We start from the raw sequence: 26,384 nt of genomic DNA, 5'->3' as shown, positions 1-26,384 counted from the left end.
TTCATTTTCTTTGCTTTATTTATTTCTAGTTTCGTTCCTTTGTGGTTTGAGAAAATGGTTGGTACAATTTCAGTCTTTTTGAATTTACTGAGGCTCTTTTTATGGCCTAGTATATGATGTATTCTTTGAAATGTTCCATATGCACTTGAGAAGAATGTGTATTCTACTGCTTTTGGGTGTAGAGTTCTGTAGATTTCTGTTAGGTCCATCTGTTCTAATGTGTTGTTCAGTGCCTCTGTCTCCTTACTTATTTTCTGTCTGGTTGATCTGTGCTTCAGAGTGAGTGGAGTGTTGAAGTCTCCTAGAATATATGCCTTGCATTCTATTTCCCTCTTTAATTCTGTTAGTATTTGTTTCACATATGTGGGTGCTCCTGTGTTCGGAGCATAGATATTTATAATGGTTGTATCTTCTTGAATGATTGACCTCTTTGTCATTATGTAATGTCCTTCTTTGTCTCTTACTAATTTCTTTGTTTTGAAGTCTATTTTGTCTGATACAAGTACTGCAACTCCTGCTTTTTTCTCTCAATTAGTTGCATGAAATATCTTTTTCCATCCCTTCACTTTTAGTCTGTGTATGTCTTGGGTTTAAAGTGAGTCTCTTGTAGACAGCATATAGATGGGTCTTGTTTTTTTATCCATTCAGTGACTCTATATCTTTCAATTGGTGCATTCAGCCCATTTACATTTAGGGTGATTATTGATAGGTATGTACTTATTCCCATTGCAGACTTTACATTCGTGGTTACCAAAGGTTCAAGGTTAAGTTCCTTAGTATCTAAGAGTCTAACTTAACTCACTTAATATGCTATTATGAACACAATCTAGTGGTTCTTTTCTTTTTCTCCTCCTTTTCCTTCCTCCTCCATTCTTCATATTCTGTACTCTTTGTCTATCCCTTGATTGACTTTGGGGATAGTTAATTTAATTTTGCATTTGCTTAGTACTTAGCTGTTCTATTTTCTTCACTGTGATTTTATTACCTCTGGTGACAACTATTAAATCTTAGGAACACTTCCATATATAACATTCCCTCCAAAATAGACTGTAGAGACGGTTTGTGGGAGGTAAATTCTCTCAGTTTTTGCTTATCTGGGTATTCTTTAGTCCCTCCTTCAAATTTAAATGATAATCTTGCCATATAAAGTCATCTTGGTTCCAGGCCCTTCTGCTTCATTACATTAAATACATCATGCTACTCCCTTCTGACCTGTAAGGTTTCTGCTGAGAAGTCTGATGTTAGCCTGATGGGCTTCTCTTTGTATGTGATCTTATTTCTGCCTCTGGCTGCTTTTAACAGTCTGTCCTTATCCTTGATCTTTTCCATTTTAATTACTATGTGTCTTGGTGTTGTCTTCCTTGGATCCCTTGTGTTGGGAGATCTGTGGATCTCCATGGCCTGAGAGACTCTCTCCTTCCCCAGATTGGGAAAGTTTTCAGCAACTACCTCCTCAAAGACACTTTCTATCCTTTTTTTCTCTCTTCTTCTTCTGGTATCCCTTTAATGCAAATATTGTTCCGCTTGGATTGGTCACACAGTTCTCTCAATATTCTTTCATTCTTAGAGATCCTTTTTTCTCTCTATGCCTCAGCTTCTTTGTTTTCCTCTTCTCTAGTTTCTATTTCATTTATTGTCTCCTCCACTGTATCCAACCTGCTTTTCATACCCTCCACTGTGCTCTTCAACGATTGGATCTCCGACTGGAATTCATTCCTGAGTCCTTGACCATCTTTCTGTACCTCCATTAGCTTGTTAATGATTTTTATTTTGAGCTCCCTTTCAGGAAGAGTTATGAGTTCCATGTCATCTTTCTCAGGGGTTATATTAATTTTACTCTGTACCAGGTTCCTTTGGCGTTTCATATTTGTGTATAGCGCCCTCTAGCCCAGAAGCTCTACTCTCTGGAGCTGCTCAGCCCCTGAAGCAATGTCGAGGGTTGCAGGGGAGTGGTACTGGTGCCTAGGGGGGTTCGGGAAAGAGCTGTTTCCTGCTTCTTGACTGCTATGCCTGTCTGCACTGCCTGAACCAGTGGGCCCAGCACACAGGTATAAACTTTTGTCCCAGAGCAGTCGGATATGGATCCTTGCTCTCCACAAGTGGCTGGAATCTCAGTCTCTCCAGGAATTCTGCCTGTCTTAGCTTTCCAACCCTGTAATCACGAGAGTATCATGAAAGCACCATGAAATGTAGGTTTGTGCTCCCAGAGCAAATTTCCAGAGTTAGGTATTCAGCAGTCCCAGGCCTCCACTCTCTCCCTGCTCCATTTCTCTTCCTCCTACCAGTGATCTGGGTTGGGGGAAGGGCTTGGGTCCTGCCTGGCTGCAGCTTTGGTACGTTATCCTGTTGCGTGAGGTCTGCTCTTTTCTCCAGGTGTGTGTGGTCTGGCACAGCCCTCTTTCCTGTTACTCTGTCAGGATTAGTTGTATTAATTATATTTTCTTATTATATGCGGTTTTAGGAGGAAGCCTCACCTCTCACACAACCATCTTTCAGTTATTTCAGTCTTTTATGGTTATTTGCATCATGCATACTTTTACATATTTTTGATGTTCAACTATTTGTATTTTGAACCTAGAATATGTCTTCTAAGCACAAGTATTGGATTTTTTATAACCGTTTGGATTGTTTTCTTTAAGCATTTTTCATTTAATGATATTATTAATATGATTAGATCTACATGTGACATTTAGATTTTTGTTTTCTATGTTGTAAGTCTTTTTTGGTTTCTCTGATCTTCTTTTACTACTTTTTTGTATTAAGCAGACTTATCCTCATGTAACATTTTAGTTTCTTTAATGAATTTTTAAAAGTTTTTTTTTTAAGAGAGGTTTTAGGTTTACAACAAAATTGAAGTAGTGTACAGAGATTTTCTATATACTACTGTCCCTCTGCACATGCATAGCCTTGTCCATTATCAGCATCATCACAAGGTGGTACATTGTTCCAAAGATATACCTACATTGATGCATCACAATCCCACAAAGTCCATGGTTTGACTTAGGGTTCACTCTCAGTGCTGTACATTCTATGGGTTGGACAATTTTATAATGACATGTATTCATCTTATAATACCATATAGATATTTTCACTGCCTTTAAGGTTCTCCATACTCGGCTTATTCATCTCCCTCCCCAACCTTGGCAACCAATAATTTCTTTACTGTCTCTATAGTTTTGCCTTTTCCAGAAGGTCACATAGTTGGAATCGTCAATATGGAGCATTTACAGATTGGCTTCTTAAACTTAGAAATATGCAATTTTGTTTCCTCCATGTCTTTTCATGGCTTGATAGCTCATTGCTTTTTTAGGCTGAATAATATTCAGTTGTCTGGATGTACTACAGTTTATCCATTAACCTACAAAAGGACATCTTGGTTGCCTTCAAGTTCTGGTAATTATTAATAAAGTGGCTATAAGTGTCTCTATGCAGGTTTTTGTTTGGATTAATGATTTTTAATTATGTTTTTGTAACATTTTCTTAGTATTTTGCATCTTTTTCAAAATTTTTGCTGTGTTTAACAATATATACCTTAGATTATACTAACTTAGTTTGAATTAAATACAGAAATTTACTGGCTACATTCAGTCACCTGTTTTTATGTTTTTATATGTATTATATCTATATATTATAAGTCCAATAATTTGTTCTTGTAATTATTATTTTATGTAATTGTATTTATTTTAAATTTTATTAACCATTTAAATGCTATACTTATCTATCATTTCTGATTCTTGTCATTTCTTCCTGTGGGTTAAAGTTGTCACTGGGGTTCAACACCAGCTGTGTTCTCAACATCCTTTGGGATTATATTCTTAAACATATTACTTGTCTTTTTGTTATTGTTAAATGTTTTATTAAATATATTTGTCAACAAAGATAAAAGTTGTTACATATATTTCATTATTTTAAAATATATTGCTTGTTGTAGGCCTAACTGTACAATTAAATACATATTGTATTTTGCAATTTCTTTTTAAATTAGTTAAGGAAAAGAAGATGATATATGTAATTATGCTGCCTTTTATTATTGCTTACATGATTATCTTTATCTGGGTTCTTTGTATTTGAATTACTATCTTGGATCATTTGCTTTCTACCTGAAGAACTTCCATAGTTTTTCTTATAATGCAGGTCTCTTAGTAAGAAATTCTCTCAGTTTTTGTTTATCTGGGAATATCTTTATTTTGCCTTTATTTGGAAAGGTAGTTTTTTATATTTAGCACTTTGAATATGTCATCCTATTGCTTTCTGTCCCCCATTGTTTCTTATGAGGAGTCACTTTTTAATCTAATTTAGCTTCCCTTTATGTGATGAGTTATTTTTCTGTCTTTGTTTTCAAGATTATGACAGATTATAACAAGATTATAATATAACAGTCCTACTGTCTTCATCTTTGGGTTTCAATATTTTGACTATGATGTGTAGATTTGGATTTCATCTTTTTCTTACTTGCAGTTAAATTTCTTAGATGTGTAGATTAATGTTTCTCATCTACTTTCAGAAGATTTTAGAAAGTTTATTTCTTTGAATATATTGTCTCCCTGTTTCTTTTTATTATTCCCATTATGCATATATTGATATATTCAATGGTATCCATCATTTCTCTGAATCTGTTAATTAATTATCTTTCTTTTCTTTAGATTCCATTGTCTCTATTGATTTATCCTCAAGTTTGGTCATGCTTTATCTTCCCAGCTTAAATCTGCTGTTGAGTCTCTCCAGTATATTTCTTACTTTGGTTATTATATTTTTCATTTTGGAATTTCCATTTGGTTCTTTGTTTTCATTTCTATCTCTTTATTGGTATCTTCTATTCATGAGAGTTTGTTATCACACCTTCCTTTAATTCTTTAGATATGGTTTTCTTGAGTTCTTTGAACAGATTTAATTTATAATAGACTTTTCAAAGTCTCTGTTAAGTCCAATATCTGAAACCTCCAATGAGCAGTTTGTATTGCCCACTTTTTCCCTCTCTGTGTATTGGTCACAGTTTCCTGTTTATTTATCTCATAATTTTTTTTGAAAACTTGACACTTTAGATAATATGTTGTAGCAACTGTGCATAACATCCCACATCATTCAGACAGTGGTATGTTTTTGTTGTGCCTCATCCTTTATTTATGTGCTTAGTGACTTACCTGTACTCATTCTGAGAAGTCTGTTTCCCTAAGAGTAGGTGACTTCTGATGACCCTGCTCAGATTTTTTCCCCTTATTTTCTTTTAGCTTAGCTACCCAGTGATTGCTTCTTGATTAGGTCAGCAGATTTACTTATTGGCCAATGGTTGTCTTTAAGTCCCCTTAGTCAGATTTTTTATCAATGGGTATCTGTGTGACTAGGAGGCTGCTATCACAGTTGAGGAATTGTACAGATATTCCATGTTCAGCTAGGGATTAGTAGCTTGTATTAACCCTCCTTCCTGGCCCCTCCAATCACTACTGAAATATTGCAGCCTATGTCATAGACAGTCTTCCAAACTTGCAGCTTATGCAAATGGTTTTATGTAAAGCCTGATTTCCTTAGGAATTGCCCCAGGTCAGAGAGGTTTCTTGTTCAGCCAGTGTTTGGTCAGTGGTTGTGTTTAAGCCCTTGTGCTAGTGAGGCTTTGAGTCTTTATTGATGTATTGGTTTTTATGGCTTAAGAAATGTTTTCAGTATACTTCATATCTTGCTCTGATTGCTCCTGAGTGGATATAGTATAGGGCATATGCACAGAATTTCTGAAAACTAGGGTTGACTGTGGTTCCAGGAATGCTCCTTGTAGATTTCTTTCTCTGGTTGTCTCTGTTAAACTCCTGCTTGCTCTGCTGTTATGCTTTTTGTTACCAGTGTCATAAAGCTAAATGCACCCTCTTAATTGCTCTCCACCATCTTCATTGTTTTCAACAATAACCTTAGGCATGGAATTCTTCATACTCTGTGCCAAATAATCACCTTCCTAATGCCGATCTGCAGAGTACTTCATACTTACGGCCTTCTGGGAAGGGGCTCTGTGCCACTGAATAGTGTTGGGCACTGGTAGAGCAGTCCATGTGCTCCCTGAGTGACAGCTTAGCTGCACATGCGCTGTGGGGGTGGGTATTGGTAACGCTGGTCTACTTGTCTTGTTCTTTCCGTAATGAGACCTCCACCTTGCAAATGAACAAGGCATAAACACTTGGAATAAGTTTCCTCCTTTGCAAGAAAGACCTCAATGGAGAAAGGGAACTTAAGTCCTCTAGACCACGCCTGCCTGAACTGGAACTTCTGAAAAATAAGGCTGGGAAGAGTGAGAAACACTGGTGAAATGACCCTCCCAGGTTGAAACCATAACCTCAGACGCAGAGTCTACAGGAATGGAAACCTCTGCTTTCTTGGTCAAACTCACCCAGGGTAGAATAGAGGTTTCATAAAATGGATCTGTGGGTGGGGAACAGGGAGCATTTTGTGGCCAAATGCCGTAAACTCTCACTGTTCTCATTGATACATAATAGATTTTCTTAAAGAAGTGTTTCTTCATTTGCTGTATGCCTTTAGGACAATTTCCAGGGACTTTAAATTCTTTTCTTTATCAGTTTTACTGAAGTATAATTGACTAATAAAATTAGGATATTTAAAGTGTACATCATGATGCTTTGGTGTACGTATACATTATGAAAGGATTTCTCCCTTCTAGTTAAAATAAATCATCCTATGTATATGAGAATATGCATATATAAGGACATTTAAGTTCTGTTGTCTTAGAAAATGTCAATTATATAATACAGTGTTGCCAACTATAGTCACCATGTTATACATTAACATATTAAATGATTGTTTTTATTTGGGAGTGGGTTTATTGATCTCATTCTGCTACTCTGGAATTCCTCTCAGGTCTTCGTTTTTGATCTAGGATTCTGGGTTAACAGACATTTTTGTTTATTTGTTTATTCTCTCAGTACTTAAAAGGCATTGCTCATCTGCCTTGCCTTCTGATAAGGAATGTTCTGATAAAGAATATGCAGTCATACTTAACTTTGTTCCTTTGTATTTCATGTTTTTTCCCCCTGTAGATTCTCTTAAGATTATCGTCTGCCTGTGGCATGTTTCTTATGCTTGAGACCCCTTGAGCTTCTTGGATTTGAAGATTTTACTTTTCATTAAATTTTGAACATTTTAACTCTAATTTCTTCAAGAATGTGTTTTTTTCTGGTTCCCCCAACTTTCTTTCTCTTCTTCAAGAACCCTGATTACACATATTTTAGGCTGCATGAAGTTGTTCCACAACTTACTGATGCTTTTTCCATTAAATTTTTCATTTTCATAAGTTTAAGTTTGGATAGTTTCTATTGCTGTACCTTCAAGTTCACTATTTTTCTCTACCTCCATGTCTAATCTGTACCATTAATCTTTTCCCGTATATTTTTTTGCCTCAGATATCATAGTCTTCACCTCTTGAAGTTTGATTTGTCTCATTTATATATTCTATGTTTACTTAACTTTTGAATGTATTTTCTATGTCTGCTTAACTTTTGAACATCCCTGCTTTTTTGAATACAGGCAATACCTGTTTTAATACCCTTGCTTCTAACTGTAACATTTATGTCAGTCTAGGTGTTTCTATTGTGTAGCCATTATATTGTGCTTTCCAGCTTCTTTGCATGCCTGTTCATCTTTGTTACCACTTCAGAAATTGTGAATTTTACCTTGTTGACTGCCTGATATTTTTGTATTCCTATAAATATTCTTGAGTGTCATTCTGGGGTGAAGTTAAGTTACTGAGAAACAATTTGATCCTTTGAATCTTGCTTTCTTTTTCTGTTAGGCAGATTTGAAGTGCTCTGGCAGGTTCTAGGGCTAATTATTCATTGAGTCAAAACTTTGCTGAATGCTCTGTCAAAACCCCATGAGTTTGTAAATTTTCCACTCCGGATTCTGAGCACAGGCAGTGTTTCCAGTCCCATGGGAGCACAGGGAACCATTCTCTGACCCTTATGGGTGCTCCTATGCTGGCCTCGGGTAGTTTTTTCACCTACACAGACTGGTAAGTGCTCTGTGGGATACCAAAGGGGGGGGCCCTCTGTGGAGCTTCACGAGTCTCTCTGCACAGTCTTTCCTCTTCTGAGCTGTGCTCTCTGGACTCGTTCCTGGGTCTCCTGAGACCCACAGCTTCAGCTCCTTAAGTCAGAGAATCCACGGAGCCCCACTCAAGGGTGCCTTCCTGCGGGCCTCAGCCTGGAGACCCAAGGGGGCAAGCGGGGGCAGCCGAAAGCCTGGCACAGCCTCACTCCAGTCTCAGTGTCCGTGTCCCTCCTTCCTGAGGCCCAGGGTTTTGAACACCGCCTGAACTCCCATCCTGAGGATGCACTGGCATGTTTCCTGTGAGGGCTCCTTGGCCCACAGGGAGGCTTTCCAGTGTCGTCCCAGGGCAGAGTCTATGTAGTGTCTGAATCCATCTACATCTCCCTGGCTTTAGGTCAGTCATCACAGATAACTGCCTCTTTAAGCAGAACATTCTGATTTCATAAACTTCTTTAGAAATTTTCACAAGATTAAGGCAGTATTTATTTAAATTATTGAACATTTTCCCTCAGCATTTAAGTTATTAAATATCTTAATGAATCAATCATTTGTGTTGGGTGTCACATTTCATTTTTTCCTTTTATTATTACATTTATTTTCAAGTCAAAAAGATATTGTATTATAAAAAATATGGGATGCATGAAATAGTATAAAAATAAAAAATAACAACAACTTGTTACCCACCTATCCAGAAGTCATCATGTGAATATTTTGGCATATTTCTTTCAAACTTCTATTAAAATTTTAAATATAGTGAAATTACAGAACCAAATAGTCTCCCATTTCCCACATAACATTATATAATTGCTGTTTGAGTGTCATGAAATATTTTAAAACTCTAATTTGATTGTTTTGTATCTCTAAGTTCATTATGATAAGCAACACTGATGCATCATTTTTATCCATAATTGACATTGCTATAAAATTAACCACACTGAGTTTTAGTGGCTTAAAACTGGTTATTGTGTAATTTGGCAATATGAGCAGGAGTCAGCTGGAATGGCCTGAGCAGAAGGGTGGGCTACAGGCTGGTGGGTGCCCAGTGGCCTCACTGACCTGCCTCATTGATCAGATGTGTTGATTAGAACGGCTGGGATACCTGGGCCTCTCTGTCCATGTGGTCAGTCTCTCCACAGGGCTTCTCTTCCTCAAGGTGCCTAGTCTGGGCTTGTTTACAAAGTATCAATTGGAGTTCAGATAGCATAGAATCTGGTCATGTACAGAAGTCCCATGACATCACTTCTGTGATGTTCTGTTAGTCAGAGTAAGTCATAAAGCTAACTTGGTTCAAGTGACTTTACTCTTGCTGGTAAAGTTTGGCCATTTTCAATCTCCTGTGACACCTTTTGCCTAACTTTAATTTATAAGAGAACTACTTGGCCAAAAGATGCAAACTTTCCAGAAAAGGTGCCTTGATTTATACCTCCAGTGCCAGGGCATGGGATTGAGTGACCATCTCCAAAAACTTTTCATTGTTCCAGTCCTAGATCAGTTTTGAGCATCATTAGAAAGAAAGATGGTAAGAAGAGATAACTTTAATTGGTGTCCTAAGCAGTCTTGACTCTTATCTGGACAAGTGCTTTGGGTTTTCTTGATAGGTATATGTTTTCCAAAAGTAAAATCTTGGAAAAAGTTTCATCAATAAATCTTATTCACTGCCCATCATCTCTATCTGGAGAACAATATAAACTATCAATAAACATTTCACAGGTACCACTATATATGACACAGGTAGTAAATTGAAATTAGCCTCAATGTTCCCAGGGTATGGGGCATTTAAAAGTATTTCAGATAAATAATTATTTTATATGCATTATTTTAAGATGTAACAGAAAAAATTCATCTCAAGAGTCAGTGTTGAAAATGCATAAGTATGTATTAACCTACTCAAATATATTAGAACATGGACCCAGAATATTTAGCATTAGTGTATACTATTATCCTAGAAGGTTAACATGAACCTAAATGGCTAAAATGAGTGACTAACTCTAATTGTTTCAAATTGTGAATATTTGGTTTGCACTTTAGGTGAATGTGTACATGCCCTTAATTTTAATTCCAAAATTGCGATGAACAATTGTTCTTCCAAATATGGAAACTCTTGAGTGATAATCACTCAGAGGTTCAGTACAGAGTAGAATCTGGGGTACAGTGGCCTGGACTGTGCTCTGATGGGTGCTGACAGGCCTGCGTGGCCTCCATAAATAGAACTACTTAATCTGGCTTTTGCGTTCAATTCGCAAATTTCTTATCAAAACATTGGCTGCCGATGGCATCTTTAAAAAAAAAAAAAATCTCCTTTCACCACTTTCTACCAACCCTTGCAAAGAGGCACACATAATTTTTTTTTATGTTGGAAGGAAAGGAAAGGAGATAAAATTAATGTGATAAATGGCACCAGCAGACAGCTTCTTGGTTACTTTCAGAGGTCACCAGGAGCTGACACTTCTACGTCTATGGCTCCGGGGAGAAGCCCAGCTTGTGCGCCTTCTCAGCAGCACCTACCTGCAGGCTGAGTCAGAGGAAAATCCAGAATCTTCTCCCATTTGTTAATACAGCTGCAGCCTGGTGGAGTAGAGAACATTCCTCAAGGAAAAAGTCAGGAGAGGGTGTGGAGGAGGGGCAGGGTGGGAGAACGGAGTGAAGGGGAAGCCTCCCCTGAGCAGTACCGACTTGGCTTGGGTTCTGCCCCTGGTTCTGTCTAGAGAGGGCTTTGTCAACAGCTTTCTCTCCAGCTGCCTTGGGCATCTGCAGAAGCTCCTCAGATGCAGTTTGGGCCGACAGGGCCTCCTCTAGGTGGGCATAAAGAACCCCAGGTTTATAGAGCTTGAGTATACTGACAGCGACCTCTGTAATGATCCATCAGTATCAGAATAGGGTGGGTTGATGTTTGGAGTCTTTTTACTTTTCCTCTCAGTTTGTCCTGATTTCCCATTACCAAGCTGGTTATGCAAGTTGGAAAGTGCTAATCCTACCAGCATATTTGTATTTTATCAGTGACACATGAAGACTGGAAAAAAGGTTAGCTTCTTATAAATATATACATCCATACACACATATCTGCAAAGGTATAGGTAAGTAAGAAAACCAAAAAAAGCTCTGACCAGGTAAGGAAGAACTTTGAGGAAGACGGGAATGTTGCCAAATGTTCTTTGACCTCTAATAGGTATTCACTTGCCTAGGGTTTACTTGGTGAGCTTACTGCTAGACCATAATTGTATTATAAATGCTCAATAAATGCCAGTTAGTATTGGTCTTACAGTTAAGAAAGTCCTCAGTCTTAAGGCAGAGCCTTTTGAGGTCCAGTGTTCCAAACATAGCATCATCCATTCAAAGTTGGAGCTAGATTAGAATGGGCAGCCAGGAAGGGTTGGATATATTCCTGTAAACACAAAGGTGCTCCAGCACAGAACTGACCATTTTTCCAAAGATGTAAAGCATTCCTAGGGTTGATGTTATATATTTCTCCAGCCAACATCTAACTCTGGAAGACTAACAATGCTTAATATGTTGCATGTTTAGGCTGATGCATTGCATACCTAAGCTGATGTGTTACATGCCTAGGCTGATATGTTACATTCCTTGCCTGATATGTTGGATACATAGGCTAACATATTGCATACCTTGGCTGATACCTTATATACCTAGGCTGATATTGCATAGCTAGGCTGATATATTATATACCTAGGCTGATATACTGCTCAGCTAGAACCACCACATCCCGCACATACACACCTACCCAGGAACCTGCCCTCTCTCTAATGCCTTACTCTGAGAGCTTCTTTGTCATGGAATGTCCAGACCATGAGGATAGAGAGGGTCCCACCTTCAGCAATTAGAGTAAACAACTAGTTAAATATTCTAGAAACATTAACTTTACATTTTCCTTTTACCTAGAACAGATGAGGCACCTTCACTGTGGTTAAAATAATATCTTCAGACATTCTTAAACTGAAAGGAGATCTAGGGTACCATCCGTTTAGATTTTGGGAAGTAGAAGACTTGTATTAAATTAGTTCGGTGAGCTCTAGCTCTTGAAGCGTCTCCATACCTCCTTCAGCCTTCTCTCCCTGCCTTTGTATTCACATTGGCCCATTTCATCCTCCTCTCTTTTCTTGCCTCTGTCCCCCTCTTTTTCACAACACAGCTATGCCCCGAACTCCTTGTCATGATCCAGGACCAACTCAATTTTAAAACATTTAATCTCCAATACGTTTCCCAGTCTGCAATCCCAAACGTTGGTCCTGGATGTAACTCAGAGCTGCTTATACACTGAAGTTCCTATTCTTATTTTAAATTCTGACCATAATGTCTACAGTTTTCAATTCTCCTACTCTCTTAGCTCTTTGAAAAATGTTCTTTGTCTTCACTGCATTCTGTAGAACCTTGGCACCTGTGTCTCTGTTTGCCTCCATTGCATGCCTTCTCCTCCTGTCTACCCCCTTCTGGCATCTCCTCCTTCCCCACCACCCACTGCTGGCTCTTCAGTAAGTTATCTTTCATGCTCTTCTATTTTTTTATACAGTCATCTTTCATTAGATAGTAGCATCCACATTTGTGGCTTCAGCCACCTTCCCCATGTATTAATATATATTTCCCCAAATCTGCAACTTCAGTCATGACCACTTTATTACTCAGATCTACATTTGTAATTTACTTCTGGATATTTGAGGTGCATGGCTATTGTCAGACTCTTTAACTTCACATATGCAGAAGCTTTAAAAATAAGTCCCAACTGACGTGGCAATCACCCATCTTACTATTGCCATTTTACTGTTTTCTGTATGTCTTGCAGCTTTTCTGTTCCTCTTTTCTCTCGTTGCAATCTTTGATTTTCATTAATTTATTTTTTTGTTGTGACATATTATGATTCCCTCTGTTTATATTCTACAAGGTATTTTCTTTGTGGTTACCATTGCAATTATATGAAACATCTTAAGTTTATAACTACCTATGTTAAATTGATAACAACTTAACCTCAATTGCATATAAGAACTGTACTTTTTCATGTCTCTGTGCCCCCTGAAACCTTTATGCTATCGATGACATAAATTACTTTTTTATATTGTGTATCCATTAAATCAATTTGGTGTTAAATTTTACTTTGTTTTTTAATCCTATATCATCTATAAAAGTGATTTATGTACCTATAGTACTACAAGATTCTGTATTTGTCTATATATTTTTACTAGATAGTTGCATGTTTTTTGTATTGTTTTTTGTTGCTATTTATTGTCCTTTCACTTCAACTTGAAGGACTCCCTTCAGCATTTCTTGCAGGATAGGTCTAGTGGTGATGAACTCCCTCAGCTTTTGTTTACCTGGGAAAGTCTTGATTTCTCCTTCATTTTTGAAGGAAAATTATGCCACATAGAGTATTCTTGGCAGTTTTTTTCTTTCAGCCCTTTGAGTATGTCATCCTATTGCTGTCTACCCTTCAAAGTTTCTGCTGAGAAATCCAGTGATGATCTAGTAGGAGCCCCCATATAAGTGATGAGTCACTTTTTCTAAGTTTTTAAGATCCTCTCTTTGTGATTTTTGACAGTGTGATTCTGATGTGTCTATGTAGATTCTTCAGATTTATCCTGTTTGGAGTTTCTTGAGCTTCTTGAATTTGTTCATTTCTCTCCTCCAAGTTGGGGCATTTTGAGCCATGATTTCTTCAAATAGGCTCTCTGCCTTTTTCTCTCTTTCTTCCCTTTCTGGAACTCTTACATATATGCATCTGTTGTTCTCATTGATATTTATCATAAATTCCACTATGGATATAATGCTATCAAACAGTATCACATGCTACAGAAAAATCTCTCATTGAGAGGATTCATTAAGTGAGTCAGTGTGCTAAACTTGTCTTGTTTTAAGAAATTGCCACAGCCACCCCAACCTTTAGCAACCATCACCCTGATCAATCAGCAGCCATCTACCTCGAGGCAAGACCCTCCACCAACAGGAATAGGACTTGCTGAAGCTCAGATGATGGTTGGCATACTTTAGCAATAAAGTACTTTTAAATTGTGGTGTGTACATTTGTTTTAGGCATAATGCTACTGCACATTTAATAGATTAGAGTTTAGTGTAAATATATTTTATATGCACTAAGTCATTTCACTTTCTTTATTGCAATATTCGCTTTATTGTGATGGTCTGGAATGGATCCCCCAATATCTCTGATGTGTGCCTTTAGTCCCCAGCCTGGTGTCTCCGTCCTTCCAGTGCTTAAATTCAGGCAATACAGAAACCAGTCTCTTGGGTAGTCGGAATGTTGTCTGTATGCTCCACTCTTCTCTCTCCCTTCCTAGGGAGAAGTTGAGAACTAGTTTTCTCTCAGTTGTCAGAGGCAGAGGTATGTGTGTATCATGAATTTTCCTTTTGGGCTTCCATGTGGTTGGTTTCCAGCACACCGAGGATGCAGGAACCTCTTCACTGTTTTTCTGATTTCTCATAAAGTCAGTTGGTCCATGTAGGGGAAGGAGGAGCAGGGCCTTCCTATTCTGTCATCCTTGTGATATCAACACTGTTAATGCATTTTAAAGTTCAATGAGAACTGTCACATACTAGGCCTCCCATACCATTCTCAATCTTTTTATTGTTTAGGGGTGTAATGCAGTAAGCTTTTCAAATCTGCTATGGACTGAAAACTCTGTTGGCAAATGCAGTTTGATATTCCCAGTCAGACAGTAGAAAGGAGAAGATACTATCATAAAGGAAGCTTTTAAACATCATCTCTCTCATTATAGCTAATAGAGTTCGTGGTTGGAGGAAAACTTGCTTCAAACACTCAGTTTATAGATGGAGAAAATGAGTCCCAGGAAATTTAAATTACTTTCACAACGCCATATGGTTACTTCAGAGTCAAATTTGCAAGATGATGAGACTGCAGATGCCTTTCTCAATTCTCTTTCAAGAGATAGAAATTTAGATGTGAGCTTTTAAGATTCTACCCATTGGAACTCTGAAGGATTTGTGGTTCTGAACTTTAATACTAGTGGTCTTTTCATTTTTTGTTTTGATACAGTCTCAATATTATTTTAGAATAAAGAGAATGTGACAGCAACAAATGCAGGCAGATACAGTAGTGGGTTTTCTTTGTTTCTCTTCTTTTTTTTAGTGTATTTTTAAATTGAAGTCTAGTTGATATACCGTGTTGTATTGGTTTCGAGTATATAACAGTGATTCAACAGTTATACACATTATTAAATCCTCACCCCAACTAGTGCATTTACCATCTGTTAACACAGAAAGATGTTACAGAACCATTGGCTATATTCTCCATGCTGCACTTCCATCCCTGTGACCAACTTATATTATGATTGAGATTTTTGTGTCTATTTATCCCCCTCACTCACCCCACACCAACCCCAAACCCTCCACCATGGTAACTACCTGTCACTTCTCAGTGTCTATGAGTCTACTGCTGTTTTATCCATTTTATTTTGTTTTGTTTTTAAATTCCACATATAAGTGAAATCAAATGTATTTGTCTTTCTTCACCTGGCTTATTTCACTTAGCATAATACCCTCAAGGCCCATTCATGTTGTTGCAAATGGTATTATTTCTTTCTTTTTTATGGCTGAATAGCATTCCACAATGTATATGCACCAGATCTTCTTTATCCATTCATCTATTGATGGACATTTTGGTTGCTTCCATATCTTGACTATTGTAAATAATTCAGCAATAGGGGGTGCATATATCTTTTTGAATCAGAGATTTTGTCCTCTTCAGGTAAATTCCTACAAGTGGAGTTAATAGGTCATATGGTATTTCTACTTTTAATTTTTTGAGGAGCCTACATACTGTTTTCTATATTCATGTTGTTGCAAATGGGTCAATTTATATTCCCACCAGGGTAGGATGGTTCCCTTTTATCCACATCCTCAACAACACATTATTCCTTGTCTTTTGGAGAGTGTCCATTCTAACTGCTGTGAGATGATGTCTCATTGTGGTTTTGATTTGCATTTCTCTGATGATTAGTGATGTGTAGAATCTTTTCATGTACCTGTTTGCCATATGCATTTCTTCTTTGGGAAAATGTCTTTTTAGGTTCTCTGCCCATTTTTTAATCAGTTTCTTTTTTTTTTATGTTGAGGCATATGAATTCTTTATATATTTTGGATATTAATCCCTTATAGGATAAATCATTTATAAAAATATTCTCCCATACTGTAGGCTGCCTTTTTGTTTTGTTGATGGTGTCCTTTGTTCTACAGAATCTTTTTAGTTTGATGTAACCCCTCTTGTTCATTTTTGCTTTTGTTTCCCTTGCCCAGGGAGACATGTCCAGAAAAAAATTGCTCATGCTTATGTTCAAGAGATTTTTGCCTATGTTTTCTTCTAAGACTTTTATGGTTTCATGTCTTATATTTAGGTCTTTAATCCATTTTGAGTTTACTTTTGTGTATGGGTTAGACAGTAATCCAGTTTCATTCTCTTGCATGTAGTTGTCTAATTTACCCAAGTTTTTTATTGAAGAGGCTGTCTTTTCCCCATTGTATTTTGGTGGCTCCTTTATCATATATTAATTGGCCATATATGTGTGGGTGCATATATATTGGTGGGTCCATTGATTTATGGGTCTATTCTTGTGCCAGTACCATACTATTTTGATTACTGTAGCTTTGTAATATACCTTGAAGTCAGGGTGCATAATACCCCCAAGCTTTGTTCTTCTTTCTCAAGATTGTTTTGTCTATTTGGGGGCTTTTGTGGTTCCATATAAATTTCACGATTGTGTTTTGTTCATTGAAAAATGTGTTTGGTATTTTGATAGAGATTGAATTAAATCTGTAAGTTATGTTAGTCAAGATGGTCATTTTGACCATATTAATTCTTCCCATCCATGAGCATGGGATAATTTCCATTTATTTATGTCTTCTTTAATTTCTCTCATGAGTGTCTTGTACTTTTCAGAGTACATGTCTTTCACCTCCTTGGTCAAGTTATTCCTAGGTGTTTTATTGTGTTCGATGTAATTGTAAATGGAATTATTTTCCTGAATTTCTCTTTCTACTAGTTCATTGTTAGTATAGGAATGCAACAGATTTCTTATTTATTGGTTTTGTATATGCAACTTTGCTGAATCCAATTATTCTAGTATTTTTTTTGGTGTCGTCTTTAATGTTTTCTGTTTTTTTATTTTTTTGTAATGTGAATTCTCAAGCTGTCAACTTTAGTAATGATTTTAATATAAGTATATATAAATACAGAATCTCATTGTTTACATTCTTCCATACTACTTCTCAGGTGTGGTACAGGTCTGAGGTGGTGACAACTTTATCTTGATCTTTGTAAACTGTTGGCCTAGTTGCAGCTACACACTTAAAAGATGATTGGGAAAGAAGTGAAGGTTTAGAGTTGACATCCATAGTGCTGGGATTGGAAGAGATGTGATTAGCTGTAAATTCTGTAATCAAATGTCATAACCCAGTTAATTGGACAAATAGGAGTTGAAATGAGACTCATAATATTTACTGCATCATCTCAATACTCCAATACTAAGCTGTGTCAGACACTTTATCATGGATCTAGGTATTGGCAAAACTTTAATATTAATCAGGTTTGCCCATTCTCTATACCCCTTACCCAAAACCCGTCAGCTAAACACTTCCCATAACCTAGTATTCTTCAAATTGGATTAAAAGAATTTAAAAACATATCTCCATTGAGTTGATATAGATGGATTTAATGTAAACCTCAAAGACAGTGTATTTACATTTTTTAAAAATTATTTTTATTTTTTTGAAGAACATTATGTTTACTAGGCTCTCCCAAAACCCAAGTCCCTCCCACAAACCCCATTACAGTCACTGTCCATCAGCATAGCAAGATGTTGTAGAATCACTACTTGCCTTCTCTGTGTTGTACAGCCCTCCCCTTTCTCCCACCCCCCCATTATGCATGCTAATCATAATACCCCCTTTCTTCTCCCCCCACCTTATCCCTCCCTACCCACCCATCCTCCCCAGTCCCTTTCCCTTTGGTACCTGTTAGTCCATTCTTGGGCTCTGTGATTCTGCTGCTGTTTTGTTCCTTCAGTTTTTCCTTTGTTCTTATACTCCACAGATGAGTGAAATCATTAGGTATTTGTCTTTGTCCACTTGGCTTATTTCACTGAGCATAATACCATTTAGTTCCATCCATGTTGCTGCAAATGGTAGGATTTGTTTTTTTCTTATGGCTGAATAATATTCCATTGTGTATATGTGCCACATCTTCCTTATCCATTCATCTACTGATGGACACTTAGGTTGCTTCCAATTCTTGGCTATTGTAAATAGTGCTGCGATAAACATAGGGGTGCATCTGTCTTTTTCAAACTGCAGTGCTGCATTCTTAGGGTAAATTCCTAGGAGTGGAATTCCTGGGTCAAATGGTAAGTCTGTTTTGAGCATTTTGAGGAACCTCCATACTGCTTTCCACAATGGTTGAACTAGTTTACATTCCCACCAGCAGTGTAGGAGGGTTCCCCTTTCTCCACAGCCTCGCCAACATTTGTTGTTGTTTGTCTTTTGGATGGTAGCCATCCTTACTGGTGTGAGGTGATACCTCATTGTGGTTTTAACTTGCATTTCTCTGATAATTAGCGATGTGGAGCATCTTTTCATGTGTCTGTTGGCCATCTGAATTTCTTCTTTGGAGAACTGTCTGTTCAGCTCTTCTGCCCATTTTTTAATTGGATTATTTGTTTTTTGTTTGTTGAGGTGGGTGAGCTCTTTCTATATTTTGGACGTCAAGCCTTTATCAGATCTGTCATTTACAAATACATTCTCCCATACTGTAGGGTACCTTTTTATTCTATTGATGGTTTCTTTTGCTGTACAGAAGCTTTTCAGCTTAATATAGTCCCACTTGCTCGTTTTTGCTGTTGTTTTCCTTGTCCGGGGAGATATGTTCAAGAAGAGGTAACTCATGTTTATGTCTAAGAGGTTTTTGCCTATGTTTTTTTTCTAAGAGTTTTATGGTTTCATGACTTACATTCAGGTCTTTGATCCATTTCAAATTTACTTTTGTATATGGGGTTAGACAATGGTCCAGTTTCATTCTCCTACATGTAGCTGTCCAGTTTTGCCAGCACCAACTGTTGAAGAGACTGTCATTTCCCCATTGTATGTCCATGGCTCCTTTATCAAATATTAATTGACCATATATGTTTGGGTTAATGTCTGGAGTCTCTAATCTGTTCCACTGGTCTGTGGTTCTGTTCTTGTGCCAGTACCAAATTGTCTTGATTACTATGGCTTTGTAGAAGAGCTTGAAGTGTGGAGTGAGATCCTGCCACTTTATTCTTCTTTCTCAGGATTGCTTTGGCTATTCGGGGTCTTTAGTGTTTCCATATGAATTTTTGAACTATTCGTTCCAGTTTGTTGAAGAATGTTGCTGGTAATTTGATAGGGATTGCATCAAATCTGTATATTGCTTTGGGCAGGATGGCCCTTTTGACTATATTAATTCTTCCTAGCCATGAGCATGGGATGTTTCCATTTGTTAGTGTCCCCTTTAATTTCTCTTAAGAGTGACTTGTAGTTTTCAGGGTATAGGTCTTTCACTTCTTTGGTTAGGTTTATTCCTAGGTATTTTATTTTTTTGATGCAATTGTGAATGGAGGTGTTTTCCTGATTTCTCTTTCCATTGGTTCATTGTCAGTGTATAGGAAAGGCACAGATTTCTTTGTGTTAATTTTGTATCCTGCAACTTTGCTGTATTCTGATATCAGTTCTAGTAGTTTTGGAGTGGAGTTGTTAGGGTTTTTTATGTACAATATCATGTCATCTGTAAATAGTGACAGTTTAACTTCTTCTTTACCAATCTGGATTCCTTGTATTTCTTTGTTTTGTCTGATTGCCGTGGCTAGGACCTCCAGTACGATGTTGAATAACAGTGGGGAGAGTGGGCATCCCTGTCTTGTTCCCGATCTCAGAGGAAAAGCTTTCAGCTTCTTGCTGTTAAGTATGATGTTGGCTGTGGGTTTATCATATATGGCCTTTATTATGTTGAGTTACTTGCCCTCTATACCCATTTTGCTGAGAGTTTTTATCATGAATGGATGTTGAATTTTGTCGAATGTTTTTTCAGCATGTATGGAGATGATCATGTGGTTTTTTTCTTTCTTTTTGTTGATGTGGTGGATGATATTGATGGATTTTCGAATATTGTACCATCCTTGCATCCCTGGCATGAATCCCACTTGGTCGTGGTGTATGATCCTTTTGATGTATTTTTGAATTCAGTTTGCTAATATTTTATTGAGTATTTTTGCATCTACATTCATCAGGGATATTGGTCTGTAATTTTCTTTTTTGGTGGGGTCTTTGCCTTGTTTTGGTATTAGGGTGATGTTGGCTTGATAGAATGGGTTTGGGGGTATTCCCTCCTCTTCTATTTTTTGGAAAACTTTAAGGAGAATGAGTATTATATCTGCTTTGTATGTCTGATAGAATTCCGAGGTAAATCCATCTGGCCCGGGGGTTTTTTTTTTTTGGGTAGTTTTTTGATTACTGCTTCAATTTCTTTGCTGGTAATTGGTCTGTTTAGATTTTGTGTTTCTTCCTTGGTCAGTCTTGGAAGGTTGTATTTTTCTAGGAAGTTGACCATTTCTCCTAGGTTTTCCAACTTCTAGGAAATATAGGTTTTCCAACTTCTATAGCATATAGGTTTTCATTGTAGTCTCTTATAATTCTTTGTATTTCTGTGGGGTCCGTCGTGATGTTTCCTTTCTTATTTCTGATTCTGTTGATGTGTGTTGATTCTGTTTTTTCTCTTAATAAGTCTGGCTAGGGGCTTATCTATTTTGTTTATTTTCTCAAGTAACCAGCTCTTGGTTTCATTGATTTTTTTCTATTGTTTTATTCTTCTCAGTTTTGTTTATTTCTTCTCTGATCTTTATTATGTCCCTCCTTCTGCTGACTTTAGGCCTCATTTGTTCTTCTTTTTCCAATTTTGATAGTTGTGATATTAGACTATTCATTTTGGTTTGTTCTTCCTTTTTTAAATATGCCTGGATTGCTATATACTTTCCTCTTAAGACTGCTTTCGCTGCGTCCCACAGAAGTTGGGGCTTTGTGTTGTTGTCGTCATTTACTTCCGTATATTGCTGGATCTCCATTTTAATTTGGTCATTGATCCATTGACTATTTAGAAGCGTGTTATTAAGCCTCCATGTGTTTGTGAGCGTTTTTGCTTTCTTTGTTCAATTTATTTCTAGTTTTATACCTTTGTGGCCTGAAAAGTTATTTGGTAGGATTTCAATCTTTTGGAATTTAATGAAGCTCTTTTTTTGGGCTAGTATGTGGTCTATTCTAGAGAATGTTCCATGTGCACTTGAGAAGAATGTATATCCCGCTGCTTTTGGATGTAGAGTTCTATAGATGTCTATTAGGTCCATCTGTTCTAGTGTGTTGTTCAGTGCCTCTGTGTCCTTACTTATTTTCTGTCTGGTGGATCTATCCTTTGGAGTGAATGGTGTGTTGAAATCTCCTAAAATGAATGCATTGCAGTCTATTTCCTCCTTTAGTTCTGTTAGTATTTGTTTCACATATGCTCGTGCTCTTGTGTTGGGTGAATATATATTTAGAATGGTTATATCCTTTTGTTGGACTGAGCCCTTTATCATTATATAATGTCCTTCTTTATCTCTTGTTACTTTCTTTGTTTTTAAGTCTATTTTGTCTGATACTAGTACTGCAACTCCTGCTTTTTTCTCCCTATTGTTTGCATGAAATATCCTTTTCCATCCTTTGAATTTAGTCTGTGCATGTCTTTGGATTTGAGGTGAGTCTCTTGTAAGCAGCATATAGATGGGTCTTGTTTTTTTATCCATTCAGTGACTCTATGTCTTTTGATTGGTGCATTCAGTCCATTTACATTTAAGGTGATTATTGATAGGTATGTACTTATTGTCATTTCAGGCTTTAGATTCGTGGTCACCAAAGGTTCCAGGTTACTTTCCTTACTATCTAAGAGTCTAACTTAACTCACTTAGTATGCTGTTACAAACACAATCTAAGGTTTCTTTTCTATTTCTCCTCCTTTTTCTTCCTCCTTCATTTTTTATATATTAGGTATCAGATTCTATACTGTTTTTCTATCCCTTGATTGGCTTTGGGGATAGTCAAATTCATTTTGCATTTGCCTCTCCATCAGCTGCTCCACCCTCCCTACCATAATTTTCCTACCTCTGGTGACAGCTATCCACCCCTAGGAACACTTCCATCAACAGCAGTCACTCCAAAATAGACTGCAGAGATGGTTTGTGGGAGGTAAACTCTCTCAGCTTTTGCTTATCTGGAAATTGTTTAATCCCTCCTTCAAATTTAAATGATAATCTTGCCAGATAATGTAATCTTGGTTCCAGGCCCTTCTGCCTCATGGCATTAAATACATCATGCCACTCCCTTCTGGCCTGTAAGGTTTCTGCTGAGAAGTCTGATGTTAGCCTGATGGGCTTTCCTTTGTATGTGATCTTATTTCTGCCTCTGGCTGCTTTTAACAGTCTGTCCTTATCCTTGATCTTTCCCATTTTAATTACTGTGTGTTTTGGTGTTGTCTTCCTTAGGTCCCTTGTGTAGGGGGATCTGTGGATCTCCATGGCCTGAGAGACTATGCCCTTCCCCAGATTGGGAAAGTTTTCAGCAACTACCTCCTCAAAGACACTTTCTATCCCTTTTTCTCTCCCTTCTTCTTCTGGTATCCCTATAATGGCCATATTGTTCTGCTTGGATTGGTCACACAGTTTTCTCAATATTCTTTCATTTTTAGAGATCCTTTTTTCTCTCTGTGCCTCAGCTTCTTTGTATTCCTCTTCTCTAGTTTCTATTTCATTTATTGTCTCCTCCACCATATCCAACCTGCTTTTAATACCCTCCATCGTGTTCTTTAATGATTGGATTTCTGACCTGAATTCATTCCTGAGTTCTTGGATGTCTTTCCATGCCTCCATGAGCATGTTGATGATTTTTATTTTGAACTCCCTTTCAGGAAGAGTCACGAGGTCCATGTCATTTAAATCTTTCTCGGGAGCTGTATTAACAATTTTACTCTGAACTAGGTTCCTTTGGCGTTTCATGTTTGTATATGGCGCCCTCTAGTGCCCAGAAGCTCTATTCTGGAGCTGCTGAGCCCCTGAAGCAATGTCGGGGGTCGCAGGGGAGCGGTACTGGTGCCTGGGGGGAGGAAAGAGCTGTTCCCCGCCTCCCTGCTGCCGTGCCTGTCTCCACTGCCTGAGCCAGTGGGCCGGTCACAGAGGTATAAGTTTTTGTCCCAGAGCAGCCAGATATGGATCCCTGCTTTCCACAAGCAGCCGGAATCCCAGTCTCCCCAGGAACTCTGCCTGTATTAACTTTCCAACCCGGTAGTCATGCGAGTCTCATGAAAGCACCATGAAATGCAGGTTTGTGCTCCCGGCGCAGGACTCCGGAGCCAGGTATTCAGCAGTCCCAGGCCTTCCACTCCCTCCCTGCTCCGTTTCTCTTCCTCCCGCCCGTGAGCTGGGGTCGGGGAGGGGCTTGGGTCCCGGGAGCCACAGCTCTGGTACGTTACCTCATTCGGGGAGGTCTGCTCTTTTCTCCAGGCGTGTGCAGTCTCACGCGTCCTCTTTCCTGTTGCTCTCCCAGGATTAGTTGCGCCAATTCGAGTATTTACATTTTAAGATGAGCCTGGAAAGATTATTTGCAATAATGATGATGATAAACTCCCACTAAAGTCATTGTTCCCTAGAATCCCTTTAAGCCTTATTACCGAAGTTAAAACTGGTAAAGTGAGGATGGCCCCCTGGGAATTTGCTCCAGTGGGACTGCAGAATCCTGGATAAGGATCGTGAATTAGTTCTATTATCAGTTCATCTTACACTTAGCAGGATTGAGGTACAGAGATGTTAAGAAACTTTTCAGGATTATAGAACTGGTGAGTGGCAGAGCCAGTGTTTGCAGCCAGGCAGCATGTTCCATGGACTATGTTGACTCATTTAGCACTTATGCTCAGTGCTCTCTGGGGTCCCCGCACCTCATTCCTGTTGCTTCCAGCTGGGGGCAGCTCATTAGGGAGTGCCTTCTGTGGATGGCTGTCTTCACCTGGATCTCTCCCCACTCCTTTGTCTCTCTTCCTGTCATCATTCAAATGCTCTATAGCCCAGGTATTCTAACCCGTGTTTTTGTCATTGTCCATTTCTTGCCTTGTTTTTGAATGAATATCCGTGGTTTCATTTGCTCTCCCCATGCCATTTCCAGATTTTTCCTCTCCCACGAGTTAGCACAATTTTTGTTGCAACAGATGCCTGTTTTCAGGAGTAACCTTGTGTTAAATGATCTCTTTATCAGCTCTTTACCCTTGTGATTACTTGGGTCAGCCTGCAGTCATCAGCTAGCTCCAGAAGACACTTAAAAATTTTTCTTATGGCCATTGCTGTTTACAGTTTCATGTGAACATTGAACATGTAAAGTCCAAGTTAATATGGAACTTAAAATGACAATTTTCAGTAATCATAGTTGTGCAATATTTAGTGGTGCTCACTGTGTGCCAGAAACTGTGGCAGAGGCTGTGTGAAGGGATGAAGGTGAATCACATGTAGACCCTCCTCTCCAAGACTCAGTTCTTATTGGGGATGTTAAGGGATGCTTATGACCTAAATCTAGGAAGTGACCTAAAAATAGGGAGTTTCAGAAAAAGCTGTACATCATTTCTTCTTAGTTACTACATGTGAAATAAATTTACCTTAAACATCCCAAACACTTATTCAAAATTTGTATGAGACTATTTTTTGTAAGACATATGAGTCAAATAACTCAAGAACGACCAAATGACTATTAGTACTGGTCCTTGTGGCCTTTGAGGCCTGCCACTTCAGTATGCTGGGCGTTTGGTGTATATCTACAGCCTCATCCCTGCTGGGATGGATTCCTGCTCTTCCATGTCCCCAGAGAAGTGACATGGGCTGACCCCCATGAATCTACATTGCACCAAGTACAGTCCCTTTGTTGTCTACTATATTTTTCTCTTACCTCCATTTTTTCTAAAGTGAAGAATGCCATCATAATCTTATGGGTTTAGAGAGAAACTTCTGGAGATTTTCAGAGACCAGCTTGACACACTTTCCATTTCATTGTGAAAGTTAGGAGAAAATGTGGAGTTGGATCAGCCAATGACTTCCTTTTTATGAGAGAAGCTCAGACCCAACCTTATTTTGAGGGGCATGACCCAGAGACAGAAAAGTAACCCTGAAACTTAGTCAGGCAGAAAAATTAAAAATGTTTGTTAAGATTTAAATGCCATCAGGAAACAGTAAACTGGTAGTAGATTACATAGAAATATTTTCATTACCTGTTTTATTCAAGGTTGGCATTTCAGACTCATGCTAGGAAATACCCATTTATGACATCTAAATGGGATCCTCTAGCAGAGAACTCCTTGGACATTTTGGGGGAAAAAACTCGTTTATTTTTATTTTCTCAAGAGATGGAAGAGAAATAAAAGTTTATTTAACAGGAAACTTATTCACATTTACATATGGTTTTGGATGTCAAGTCTCAAAGAGATTGATATCAGGAATTTTATTTCATTAAAATATAAATTTATTTACTTTTTACCATGACAGGATGGTAACCTGCACACCTCCAGGCTCTAAGCATCTGGAGGTCAGAGGTCAGCCACAGTCCCCTAGGGCCATTAGCAGGCAGACCCGTTTCCTGTATGCTTGTTTTAGGGTGAGGCAGCCCATGGTAGGGTGGAGAGCAATAACCGAAAAGCTGTCTGCCTTGGTTTTGTGACAGAGGCAAGTAAAGGCGCAGTCTGTGTAATTCCCCTTTTGGCCACATAAATCTTTCAAGAGAGTAAGTGTTACAGATCCTTATCAGGGCTTACCCAGTCAGTGCATCTTTGCTGTGCTCACTTCTCCTGCACAGTTACGAGTTTATGATTCTTCTCGGACATCCTGATTCTGAATTTTTAGGAAGTAATAGCATCCAAATAGGTAGAATTCAAATGAAGAAGTGAAAAGGAATTCATATTTGGCCTAAGTGTATAGGACCCAGTTCTAACAGTGTTAGTTTATACTCTTTCAATACAATTTTCTCTCTTTCACTTGGAAAGCTACCATCCCCTCTTTCTTCATTCCTGACTTTTCTACCTCTGTGTAACTCTTCATCCTCTTGCCAACAGAGATTAATCATCCGTTTTACTGTGGTAAAATACATATACTATGAAATAGATTGCCATGACTACTTTTAAGTGTACAGTTCAGTGGCATAACCTATATTCACATTGTCTTACAACCATCACTACCATCCATATCCAGAACTCTTTTTTATCTGGCAGAATTGAAACAGCCACCCCCGTTCACCCCTCCCCC

General features: G+C 38.1%; 1 protein-coding gene across 1 annotated transcript in view; it reads left to right on the top strand.

The window, feature by feature from the left end:
* The window catches only part of GABRG3 (gamma-aminobutyric acid type A receptor subunit gamma3), a 597,918-nt gene that overhangs the window by 20,675 nt on the left and 550,859 nt on the right, over positions 1–26,384 (top strand). The gene's annotated exons all lie outside the window — the stretch shown is intronic.

Source organism: Manis pentadactyla, chromosome 18 (genome assembly GCF_030020395.1).
Source record: "Manis pentadactyla isolate mManPen7 chromosome 18, mManPen7.hap1, whole genome shotgun sequence".
In the NCBI taxonomy this organism is placed as follows: Eukaryota; Metazoa; Chordata; class Mammalia; order Pholidota; family Manidae; genus Manis; species Manis pentadactyla.
This window is presented reverse-complemented; position numbering and strand designations above follow the sequence as displayed.